Raw genomic sequence first — 14,015 nt, 5'->3', positions numbered from 1 at the left:
ACAATTAAAAGTTGATTAATGAGACATAACTTTACACATACACAAAAAACCCCGACCTCATAACATATGTGAATACATCTTCTCCGCTTCTCCGACAAATTCAGGTGTTATCTATCCTGCTGCGAAATTCTGTAGGATATTTAGATACATTCATCAGAGTCATTTGAACATCGGTCAACTGACGGTAGTGTTAAACAAAAATTCTTCCGAGACGTTACTCAGCTCCAGACAACGCTTTTGATATCATTGTGAAGATAACTTGCAAGCAAGGCCCGTCATAATTGCACATTGGTTTTGTTTCCATAAACAAGATCAGAAACCTGTGTTAATTCTGCGAATCTGAATTAAAGCATTTGTAAAAACATAGTGAAACTAACACCAAAATAAATAAGCCACACAGATACCTTTTCGTTTTCAGACCTAAAATAGAGACTAATGCAAAATGTTTAAAATGGGAAAACAGTACAGGAATCTAAATTGAGCCTGTCTTATAGGAATTCATTTGATGTTAGCTCTAGGGAAAGATGTGGTCACATGTTTTTAATACACATGTTCACACGAGAAACATTTCAACACTGTATGCGTTTACATGTTCCTGAAAGCAAATATTTTGACATCTATAGAAATATATCATCAGTAACTTTACGAACAACCTATTTAACCGTTGACAGCAAGACTAACATTCATCTGTATGACTCGTGTGTTGAATATGCTCCATCAATGAGGACACACGCACAGCTGTCTGTTCATGATTACACATTGTCCAGCATACAGTTTCTTAGCTGTCTGACGCGTGAACCACGGCATGTAACAACTGAGAATAACACGTCACACAAACAGAACAAAAAAGGCAGAAAACGGTTTTACATAGGGTGATGTTCCATTACACATATAGAGCATAATTCAGACGTTTTGAAACCTCAGGACGTTAGTAGGTCCATGTTGAGAGACGATGATAAAACGTTTATGAACCCGATGATCCTTTGAGAATATCCTCCAACAGTAGGGTAACATTAGCTAGTAGATGTTGACACAATGTGCTGAGGCTTGTCTGAGTGAGTGAGTGAGTGAGTTTAGTTTTACGTCGCACTTAGCAATATTCCAGCTATATGGCGACGGTCTGTAAGTAATCGAGTCTGGACCAGACAATCCAGTGATCAACAACATGAGCATCGATCTGCGCAATGGGGAATCGATGACATGTGTCAACCAAGTCAGCTAGTCTGACCACCCGATCCCGTTAGTCGCCTCTTACGACAAGCTGAGTCGCCTTTTATGGCAAGCATGGGTTGCTGAAGGCCTATTCTACCCCGGGACCTTCACGGGTCGGCTTGTCTGAGAGTCCGGTTGATGAAACTGCACAACCACCACAACGTAGGTTACCAAAGTTCCAATAATTTGTAACAATACGAAAGTATCCATCAAGCACCCAAGACCGGTAAATTACAAATCTACAGAAACATGTTGTCAAATATTTTGTATATAAACATGGGAAAATACCAAAAACATTTCCACGTGAAACAAAGTTCATGTTTGCTACTTTTTTGAAATCTCCTCCACTTACACTGAGCAGAGTCGGTGGACTGATCACTGGAAAAAAAGTTCACCTTTACAAGCTTGTAAATCTCTTGTAAAGATGATGTTTACAAGACATTTACAAGCTTGGAAAGATGATGTTTACAAGACATTTACAACTTGTAAAGATCCACAAGGGGAGATAACTGGTGGGTGATGGTAAAACGGTCCGCAAGGCCTCAAATTCGCACCTAATAAATCCCAAAGGCTAATTACAGTTTGACCCCTGGACATAATTAATGAGGTAATTGGGGCGTGAAATGAGAGTGGGACAGACCACTGTTCAGTGGAGAGTGGTCACTCTGTTATGGATACTGATGCTCTTACCACAGTGTTCGGTGGAGTGAAGATGCATGGGTGTTTCTTTCACTATACGCAAGCTCTTTAGAAAAGAATTCTGACTCAGTATCCCACTTATTTTGTGTTTGGGAACAGTGAATAACAATACCATAAACAATATCACCTTGTCACCTGTGATAATATGCTAAATGATAGAGATTGTGTTGTGATAACATAACACATGACAGTATATGTTGCTATGAATCATGTGGTCGATCCAACCTTTACCAATAGCACCAGTTATACATATGGGATAGATCACCTTTTGAAATACTTTACAATCATATTTGATTTCTGTTGTTTCTGTTGATTCTTCCTTTCTGTGGTCAGCCAAGCAACAATCCACCATAATCCCATAAAATCATTGAGACATGAAGTCCAATAAGCCGAGTGAACTGTACCTAACTGAATAATTTTAGGCTTCGTGGGACTACACCTGTTGTACACGGGCTAGTTGCAGTTAGCACATACTACTATATTTAACATAACTAAACAACAACCTTCAGGAATGGAACTCCATGACAGAAATGTGCCCTGGACAAATAACAAGTAAGAGGTTGGTATGGGAGGTTAAAGTAACTTGTTCGAAAAACCCATCCCAACGTTTTCGAGGTGATAAATTTCATGTTGGACTGGGGACGCAAATTAATAAACTGAACATGGTGCAACATAGTGCTGGCCAGACACTGTCCCAAAGAAAAAGAAACATCAAGATCTGCAGAGAGAACTGCCCACCCTGGAGCATAGGGCATTATTGATATGTTGTATTATTTTGACAGGTTATCTCATGGAACGAAACTTTCTAACAGGTCACGTAAAAAAAGGAAAACACAACTTTGCAGATTCTGATACCTTTTGGTATGCAGTTACCGAAACAAATCATAGAAAATGCCAATTCAACCTATAAAGAAAAAAAAAACGCGATGGAAAAAAATCCGCGAATTCGGAGTTCAAGCGATTCACTAAATTTCACCCAGCGCTGGGGGAAGAAGTTGCTTCAACAGTTGTGCTGCGCTGCGCCCATAACGCATGCGCAGTGAATAGGTTCGCGGAGCTTGAAACAGTATGCATGCCCGGAGTATGAGGTCGTGAGCAGTAGTCTAAACTTAACTGTGTACACAAACAAGTAAATAATCTACTCGTTACATAAAAAACATGTTGGTTGTAAGAAACAGCCTCTATCACAGAGAAAGCTTAATGTCTGGTTTATTGACACCTATATGTATGGCTGCCTGTCTGCTAAAGACAATATGCAATACACAGCTTCAATCATTGACCACATGCCATTTAAACTTAACACCTATCAGGCTATGCGCCATAAACAAAATAAATTGATTGATGACTCATGCACCCGAGTCCTGTCTCAGACACATTATGCAATAAAGCAGGTGTGATACTTGTACATATTACATGTTTTTTATGTGTCTGGGCTGCAAACAAACTACATCCGTTTTTCATGGATGACTGGATCTCACGGAAACTGGTGCAAACGCTTGTCAGTTTCAAGTCCTGCTTTGTACTTGGACGAATGACAGTTTCCAGTAGTTCACCATCTCTACTGAGATGATTTTTGATTGGATCGAACGCAAATTCAGAGATTTACAAAACCCAACGTCTCTACTTACATTCTTTATGGATAACAACATAGTGTATATGATTTTGTTTGACAACGGTATATCAATCCATACTGAAACGATGCATCATATACAATACAAAAAGTTGATATCCACAAAGAATCTTTCTTTCTTGTGACTCGCCATACTTCTAAAATGCCCATCAAATACATCTTTCTGAACACACTATGGGCCCCACCTTATGAGCGCTCGGCGTATCAGCAAATGAAGCAGACAATCGGTTGCCGTCGTTACACTTAAGTGCACATCCACCAGCTATGACTAGGTTTGATCTCCCGCAGGCTTCCTTACGAGGGACGAAAGTCCAAGTACAACCAGGGATACTCAACAATACTCTATATAGGCTCCCTGGTACAACATATTGCACTTCTGAATCGCGATTGTACGCTTGTAATTTTATTTATTTTCTTACAAACAGCAGAACTGATATAATGGAGTATATGTTACTAGTACTTATAGTGGTGGAATATTTGTTGTGGAATATGTTGATATTTCATATGTTTGGGTTTTTTTATCTCGTGATCAATACTAGTAAGTTCTTATCCACCTTGTGCCTGTAAAATACACAGAGAGGTCTTCGTTCGGCTTTGTGCATTGTCATTTTATTCATATGGCATAGGAACCATATTTGAGGTGTGGCGGGTCACACTGCTTCCATTTCCCATGCAACTCTACTGCATCTTTCTTGGATAAAAAATTGGATAAAAAACCATTTTGAAATTGTTTCTGCTGAGTTGTAGGCTGGTTTGACATCTTGCAGTGTCATCATCGCGATAATGCGCCGAGGAGTGGGTGGTTTAGGTGGTGAAAGTTGTAATGTGCTGAATTTGTTTCATGACGCGTGAACAAGGAATTTAGCATATCATAACATTGAAAAACATTTGATGTTCGCTTGATAGTGCTCCGTGGTCAATACTGCAGTGTTGATGGAAATGGTATTCTATGATGCGGAATTTGTTTCACTTTTATAATACTCATGTCTTTCATGCGAATGACATCACCCCAGAACAAATAGACAGTGTCAAGCTCACACTAGATGTTTATTTACAGATTACAACAAGAAAGAGGAAGATTAAATTTCATACAAAAACATTCCATTTACAAATTTAAGGAAAGTATGTTACACATTATTATCAAATATACAATAAAAAACAATGGGGTAGCATTGTAGTTGTGCATTCTTTAATACTGGTTCATATTTTGCTTTCTTATGGCTCGGGAGGTCTGCCTGTCGCATCCCTTCGACTCGATTTCTGAAGAAAACAGTCAATATGATTATACTTGCATTAAGTGAATGGTAAACCAATGTGAAAATAGAATCAATGGTTATTCTCAGAATCTCATAGCAAGTATTATTGATGCTTGTGTATTTAGTGCATTAGAACACAGGTGTTGTATGGTACAACCTTTTTTCTCCTTTGAAAGATCACACGGATTAATATAGACTAACAGCTAGTCTCTGAAATGAACATATTTCACTGAAAACGTTCATAGTGAAAAAAATAATGAAATGGAGCCCTGAGACTTTCTTCATTTTCTGAAGCTGAGGAAATCTAGACTTGCCATATTTTCTAGACTTGCGTGGGCTTTCTTGGATATATATACTTCAGGGTCTGTACGACAGACTAGGATTAATACTGTGGGGTGATTGTTACTGTATCTCCCAGCCTTGAACAAAGCCTAATCCCTTGTTCATTGATGAGCAAGTCATGCCTGTAAGGGTTCATTAATTAACAAGGCCTAATACCTTGATATCATCTCAGTTGAGATTCATCAATTAACATGCCTTCTTCCTTGTTAATTGATGATAAGCTATGTTACATAGTGCATCCTCTTAAAACAGTTTCACCTAATTCTTGATTCCCGAAAGCTAGTTAAATTGGTTTTCATGTTTACTTACTGTAGTTTTTCTGGAACATTTTCTCATGACATCACTGTGTTTGTTTTGGTTGTTTTTCTTTCTTGAGACGGTTTCCTTTTTTGTCTGCAAACATCTTGTCATAGCCACTGCAACAAACAAGATACAATACCCTGACAGAAACTTTACGTTTCAATAAAACTGACGTATATTATAGAGTGATTACAGAATTATAACAAGAAGTCGTCACCAAACACATGCAACCGATTCAAACGGTTGAACAAAATCGCCCTTGAACATCACATTTTGTTGCATAATTTTATTGTGCAACAAAAGTCACGTTTGGAGCTCAAGAAATGGGCACTCTTAATTATATGACAGTAGGTTGTGCTCATTTTTTGTTGTGCACTAATGCATATAGGACAGAGCATTAACCAGAACTGCAATACCTTGAAACTCAGCGTGCGGAATAACAGGGAGAGCTGCCATAGCGTCCTTATTCTGTCCTGTTTCCAACCTGAAAAAATACAATTCAAAATTTATTGCACAATGAAGATAAATTCATGTCGAGGTTATTGTAGAAACACCAGAAGTTTTACTTGTTGAATGGTTTAATGCATTGAAACTCTTGCAGTTACTGTATTTAAATCATATCAAATTATATTCTTACATCTGTTGTGGATTTAGGGTCATTCCTCTTACAGACTCAGCATTCCATAGAGCCTGCCTCACAGTTGTCTGTGAAAGTAAATTCATGGGAAAAATGCAATTAGCATTTAACAAAATGACTAGCAGGTATTACAACTAAAGTCTTAAATAAAGTCGAATTACTGCTAATACAACATCGTATAAGAATTTCCTGTCTGAAAACGTTACAAACATTTACAAAGAGATAAACAATCAATTTAGTTTTTAAAATACATTTGTGTTAAATCTGATTTTGAAATGCCTCAGCGATTTTGAAAAGGATTAAGGTCACTATTCCATCCATATAATGACGTGTGATATTGGAACCCAAAATACGTATATGCATAAATACTGGGATTAGTCTGTATTGCTCTGTCATTGTTGTTTTTGATGAAACCTATGTCTTAAAACATAAAAAAGATCGTTTTGCGTCTGTAAGAATACGTCCAAAATCAGTCTTATACTAATTATACATTATAATTGAAATTACATGCAACAGGTAATCCTTCAGCTCAACCACAAAAAAAACAGTTGGTGTTACCTGGGGAATATATTCCACCCCATAGCCTGATTAAGTCCCAGGAAGGATATTTATGACATGTAGTAAACCTTTGATCAGCCAATTAGTCGGGCTGTTGTTCTCATATCGTGATTCAATATACTAAACACTTACTGAATGGCAGGGATACTCTACGACTCTGTGTATTGATCCCTGCTAAATGATATGGTAGTCTTGAGTGTAAGATTTCTCAACAAATGGAAATAGTGAATTATCTGATCTTAATAATCTGTCCATCTTAAGATCTGCCTACCTCTTCGTCACTTCTTCTTTTAGATTTGATACTAAACATGATTGAAGAATTAACCTCGTGGTTTGTCATATGATAATCTTGTATTAGAACTTTGGTTTATTTACCTTTGTAAAGTGCATTCCACACATACAAACTAATTGTATTAATATAGAGCATTTATGAGAATGTTATTGGTAAGATAATTATTTTTGGTGTCTTGATAGTAAAATTATGGATGCTCACCGAAGTAACCATAGACTAAAAACAAAAACATCTTCAAGCAGAAAGGAAGACCATGACAGAGTATGGAAAAGTTTTTTCCCATTTTGTTGAGTCAGTTGTGTATAAAGTGAACTATCACTGTTGACACTGATGATGTATGATTGTGTAGCACTTTAAGAATTTCCTATATTTGCGAAAGTTACCAAATGCAAAACAGAGTGTACAGTTATGTGAGCTATGTTTTATGTATGATTGATAAATTAAAAAATTATGTACGCCAAAACAATGTAAACAAACAAATGATAGACCGGCAGGCACCATTTAAATATTCTGTAACATATGTCTTGTAAATGATTATATAAATCTTGTTACACAATGATTTTTATTAATTCATTTGAGTATTTGCTCCAATCCACACGTACTGACATCACAACCAATTATCTATTGACATGTTTATGAGATTTCTTGAATAGGCCAATTGCATAACACCGTTAATGAGCACCAACATAAAAGGTCTGGTGACAGGTGTTATTTAGAGAATGCATATAGTTCCCATGGAGTAGAGTGGTAAAATCACCGGAATGAGCTTGGGATGATGATCTCGAACAAAGGCAAGACATCTGTTTTAACAGTCACAAGTACTTGGTATATAGATCAATGCTGGCCGTACACATCAACTTTCATGTTTTCATGCACCAGACGCAGTTGCATTGATATAAAGCACAAATGGACTATACACATTATGGCGTATTCCTTTCCATTATTCCATTCAGTTTTCATGAATAAATATGTCACATATGAAGATCTATTCTGCATATCAACAGTAAGAACTCTAACAGAACAAAAAAAATTAATAAATTAGTAAGTATACAGAGTCATGGGGATTCTTGAGAAATCGCAAAATTGAAAGAAGTAAAGGTAAAATCCTTCCTAAATTTACAAAAGTTTACAAGCCTTGTAAACATCACCTTTACAATCGTTGTAAATGTTTGTAAATATGACATTTACATTTTGTAAATTTTTGTAAATCACCATTTTTTTCTTGTGGATAGTAAAGAGGCCATACACGTTGTACCCAGTTGTTGTCCCAGTCAGTAGGCTTGTGAACTGGTTCACCTGTGACGGAAATGTTCTCGGTTATGAAAAAATCTCAAACACCTCAGCTCATCATTAAATATATTTATTGTAAAGTGCACTCAGTCACTCAGTCACTTACTCACTTACTCAAATCGAGCATTGGGAAGACATTTTCGTACTCACTGTTCTCATGGTTGATTCGTTGTGGTCGTTTGTTGGGATCTTTAGCATGGATTGAAGAGCAGTATGTGCCTGTAATAAACACACGTTGGAGACAGTATCAGTGATCCATTTGTGTTATGGATAAATCATTCATCAAATGGTTCGATCACAAATGCAGGGAGTGTGTGCATGACCTGAAAAAATGCTTCCAATTGTCTGTGAATGTTACTGTGGAATACATCAAACCCCTGAATGTCTAGCTCTGTAATGTTCTAGCAAACCATACATTGCTGGGCAATTTTTTAATAATGCCGTATCCTACAATTGTACTTACAGACCAGAACATTTAAGAAACAAGTCATTGTGGTTTGACACCTCTCATTAACAATCAGAATCGATAAAACGGACTGTCTCATGAAACATGTTAAATCTGTCCACTTTGAATAAAGTCCACTGTACGATTTAAATACATTCGTCCCGTATGCCAACGTTAACTTGTTATTTCACGTGAATGATATACGCTAGCTAGTTTTGCTGTCCTTCGTTGACAGGGTTTTTGATATTATATGCATATTTATTAACCTATGAACTGCTTAATGACAGTTTCAACGGGTTTCACTTATCATATCACATGGCTTGGCTTTCAGAAACCTCACATTAGAGGTACGAGGGATTAAAATTACATTGTGAACCCGCGTAAGAGGGATTGCAAAATTGTAAACCCTCACTGTAAAAAAACAAAACAAACGAACTCCCAGAATTTTATTGCCATTGTTTTAAATAAAATCGAAAGTAAGAGTAACACAGCGGACTTCAGCGGACTACAATCCTTTCGAGCTGAGTCTTTTACTTCTTGGCTGTCTCCATTCTTCTCAGGTTTTTGTTTTGACATTTCTCCTCCACCCTCCGGGATTATGGATAATAAAGACAGCTCACAGCCGCATCTGGTCGTCATGTGTTCGTTTGTATAGAGGAACAGCGTCACTTCTGTGACTAAAAAAATGATGAAATAATAAAATATGAACAGTGTTTTAATTTTTGCCTGCTTATATACCAGTATGCAAACTGACCCAGATATTATTACTTTGAAATGAAACTGCAACTATCAAGGTCTGAAAAATGTAGTTTTAAACGTGCACTGATGCCTGATATAAAAGCATGTGTCTGCTCATCAACGTTGCTTTGGTACAATCGTGCGGAGGCAGTTGCCTTCAGAGAATGGTTGCTATTCTTCCCACTGATACTGGCTGCTCTACAGATGCACTTGACAGAATCTTGGAGCGTTATATGACCAACCGGAATCCCGTGAAACCATTCCTTTTCTTTTTTGAGTGGAGTTAGATTGAACGCATCCTTCCCATCTAGACGTTTTGGGCTGAAAACGTATGGAAAATAAATAATAACATACTTGCTCAATAAAATTTAATTGCAAAATCGACTTTCGTCAAAACGTTACATGACAAAACGCTATTGAAACTCACCAAAAAGATTTGTACTTCTCGTATATGCGGACATAGCATCTAGCTGGTTAGTCGGTATTCTCATAGGTCCGTAATTGTTTCGCCTTTAATTTCCTCTGCTTCAGTCCACCTGAGTTGGTCTTCGACACGTCTTCAACATAGAGCAGAAAACGTCTACTGCTACCGTCAGTATGGGGACCTGTAATCTGAGGGTTGCTAACCATTCCCAGACTTCGATGTTCTTTTTCTACCCCTCAGCGCAAAGGGTAGCCCGTTAAAATTTAAAATTGTAACATTTAAGTTCAACACAACATTCCATAAAACCGATATAAAATATTTATGGGATGGTTTAATGAATTAAACTAGCGAACTATGGGTATGTCGTGAACTAATTACTTCAAACTGACAAAATTGGTACAGAGTTAGGTACAAACCGAATGCAGGTACACTGCGTCTGATATATAATTTGATGTTTAAGAACTGTATAAATTGTCAATTCAATACCAGTAAACTTCTACTCACTTGAAAGGTATAGTACCGTATCGAGAAGCTTCTGGGGAGTATCGTCACCGAGAATATTTAGGTCCCATAAGATGTTTTCCTCTTTGAATGAGATAACTTCTGTTGATTTCCGAGTATTTGACCCCAGTCCCATGGCAGACCTCTCTTTCATTGCAGCGTCAAGAGCATTACGAGCGTCCTGAAACTCGTCGTCTTCAAATAGTTTGAAGGATGAGCCATTCGTTTTCAGAACAGATGCAAACGCAGCGAACAATCCACACAGCGTAGTTGATGGATAATAACCACCGTCTTGTTTACGTGTCTCGAAAACAAAGTAGCTAAGTACAGTGTTAATATCGCTGGCAGATGTCTCTAGTAAATTTCCTTACAAATAAACTCTCAGATAAAGCAATGTTTTCGTCCATGCATCTATGTCGTCTTCGGAATACATTTGAATTGAATTCTGTGTGAGAAAAGCTCTCTTTCGCTGTTTGACTTGTCTGTAGTTCTATCCTTCACGACCGTAAGGCGAAAGTAATTCTGTGCATGCAGCAGGTGACGTGCACGTGATTGAGGTTGAAGCATGCGCATTCAGTGGACCTTCCCTCGACCGGTTTGCCGGAATGACACGAGTTGTCATTGCCTATTTATTATGAAATAGCATATGTCACGTGACGGTTGATAAGTTGGAGAAACCACTCATCCTCGGGTGTGGTAGGGATTGTGAACCCTGATCGTCGGTGAAAATCCTAGGACGCTACACTACTCGCGATCGTCCTCGGATTTTCAACTCTGACCTCGTGCTTTCTCCTATACATATTCAATTTACTATCAGTACTATCAGTTGATCTCTTCGATACATTCATTGAAACTGTCCGTTAAAACCTCAACATCGGTCAACCTCGGTCTATGAGAAAACCGTTAGACGTGATTTTGTGGTGTTAATGGAAAGTGGAAAGTAATGACGACGCAATGCGATATCATTTATAGGAAAGTGGCATGAATGCCTGAAACGGTCCTGCCACAGGTGTCTAGACATAAGTGCATTATAATTTAGTCCTATAGGATCACAAAGTCAGTCTACATACTCACCTTTACGTTCACTGTCACGCCTATTATGGATAAAGAGATGCATTCCAGGCCACAGCCGAGCAGGATAAAGATACACACAGCAACATTACTTTGTGATTCCACGCGTGTCATAATGACATAAAGTGCAAAGCATGACAGAGGGAGTGACATGAACAATCCTGTACACAGGTCGAAGGCAATGAAGTTACCAAATCTAGATATTAAACTGCAGATATGCTTATGTCGTCCTATTATGTCCTTCAATTCTTCGTTTCTTTCATTGTGGCAATCAGGTGCAGTTTGTGACTGGATTCTCTGGCTTTCTTGACACTTTATGTATTGGTCAACGCATCGTTGAAAAATGGTGTTTATCACATCAAGTTCCGAACACAGACAGAATGATCCAATCACTACCCGTATAACAGAGCTCGAGACTGAAGCGCACAAAATTAAATAATTGATCACTGGTATTAAATAGTTCCACCAACTCAAAGTTCCATCGACAACACATACAATATCTCCAACTTCGCGGATGGACAGGGCGTAGGTTGACATGAAACCAGGTATACAAATCCCAAAGAACATCACAAGCGCTACAAGTATCCTACTTTTCGTAACCATATGTTTCATATTTTCATAAACACCGTAGCTTTGTTCATACAAATAGAAATCCTTCACCCAAGATTGATGAGATCCATCCCGAAAGTTCATTGAGGACCATGTATAACCACTAGATGCTATGATAATTATAGCCACAAATTGGAAAGCTATAATCCATTCTCTTGACATTGGTTAAAAAAATACAAGTTTATAAGCAAGCATTCCGGTGAAAATCCAAATATACGAGTTTCCGAAAACGCAATAAAGTATTTGGAACCAGTTCTTTTTGTGACGAAGCCTGAAACGGTAGTCACTGCATGCAATATTCTCCACAGTAACATTTGGACCAGTGCATGCTCCACAAATACGCATGAAGGTTAGCACTGGGTTAAGGATGTGTAGAACAGACTTGGATATCATTGTCACTTTGTTCTCATCAGACGAAATCGATGCATGCTGTGGCTGAACACGAGACATGGTTACTTACAGAACTCTAGTTATCACTTTAATCCAGTCAGAAGTCTGATTCTGTCACGTCTAATACCGACTTTTATCGCTGAATGAGGTGATGTTAAGTTGATATAGCTGACTCAGCAAATGGAATGTACTCAGTATGTATGCATGATGCAGTGCTTCTTGTGTACATTCCACTTTGAAGTAATAGCGTGGTGTAAGTAAAACAGTCCTCGTGTGAATATAGGATAAACAAATCGATCAGAATCAAAAGCCATTGTTTTGCAGAAATATCGAACACATTGTGGATTACATTTCGTCAGTGAAATATGACATGAACACGTATGTGCATCAAGTTGAGTTAAAATGATCTTTGATGGAGCACTATTTGACATTAGGTTCAAGTGCGAGAAATGTCAAATGAAATGACTCAGCAAAAACAATGCCGACTAGGTATATGCTTGATATGCTAGTATATGTATACATAGATGCTTCCTGATAAAGTAATATTTTTAGTAAGGTCTTGTGATATTTACTTTCACTCTAACACTTCATCCAAGCGTCATTTAATGCACTTTTATCTTTGGGATGTCTGAACAGCAATGCAAATGGAGCATATTGAGGATTGAAAGAACAATAAAGTACATGAAATATAAGAAAACATAACACACAGACACAAACAAACAATCTAAATTTATCGAACCTGTGTAGACACTTAAAGATTCAAACTCAGAGATTAGTGACATGTATCCAACGTGCATGCACATGCCACGTTACGTGACGTCAGTGGTTTTGTCCTTGAGACGTGCATCCCGTAAAAAGAAACAGAACAAATGAATGCCACACAATACAGTCACTTTGGAAAGCTCAACCCCTGCCCTTGCGATCGTTCAAAACATTAAATGACTATTCAAACGCATAGTATGCCAAGGCTAACGTTTGCACAACGTCATGAGACCTTTGGGATGGTCCTTGGGGGAATGTTTCAAAGACAAGTGGCTGCACATGTCCACTGCCACCGGAACACCATTTTTCCACTGGTGAGACGGTACCAGAACACAAATCGATCTTTCACGTTCTGGACGTCCACGTGGAACAACGCCAAGACAGGACAGATGGATAAGGATGACCCATCTTTGCCACAGGTTTCAGACTGCAGTGATGACTGCCCGGACCATCCCAGAACTTCCGCGTGTCATCCCAGCAAAGTACGACAACGTTAACGTCATCACGGGATCAGACCACGACGTCCCGCCAGACGATCCTTCAGTGATCCACAGATCTCCTTCGGTGATTGTTCGGGGCAATGTAACTGGTGTGGGCTACAGGGATCAGATTCTTCGACCTGTGGCAGTTCCTTTTCTACCCTTGGTCATGGCCCTGGGATAACATTCCAACTTTACAATGCCTGCCCTCATACGGTAAGGGTGGCTATGAATTTCTTGCAACACCACAATGTTGACTTACTGCTTTGGCCTGTAAATTCACCGGATCTCTCCCCGAGATAACATGTTTCGGACGAGACGGATCGAAGTTTACACCGTCCCCCTCATCCGCCAGATAACATCCTTGACCATGCAACAAA

General features: G+C 38.4%; 1 pseudogene; it reads right to left on the bottom strand.

Annotated features, from left to right (window-relative positions):
- Positions 1-7,923: 7,923 nt before the first annotated feature.
- Positions 7,924-12,454, bottom strand: LOC137273856 (uncharacterized; annotated as a pseudogene).
- Between the last annotated feature and the right edge of the window lie 1,561 nt (positions 12,455-14,015).

The sequence above is a fragment of the Haliotis asinina genome, chromosome 1 (assembly GCF_037392515.1).
Source record: "Haliotis asinina isolate JCU_RB_2024 chromosome 1, JCU_Hal_asi_v2, whole genome shotgun sequence".
NCBI lineage: Eukaryota > Metazoa > Mollusca > Gastropoda > Lepetellida > Haliotidae > Haliotis > Haliotis asinina.
Note: the sequence above shows the minus strand (reverse complement) of the source record. Positions and strands in the feature narration are given on the sequence as shown.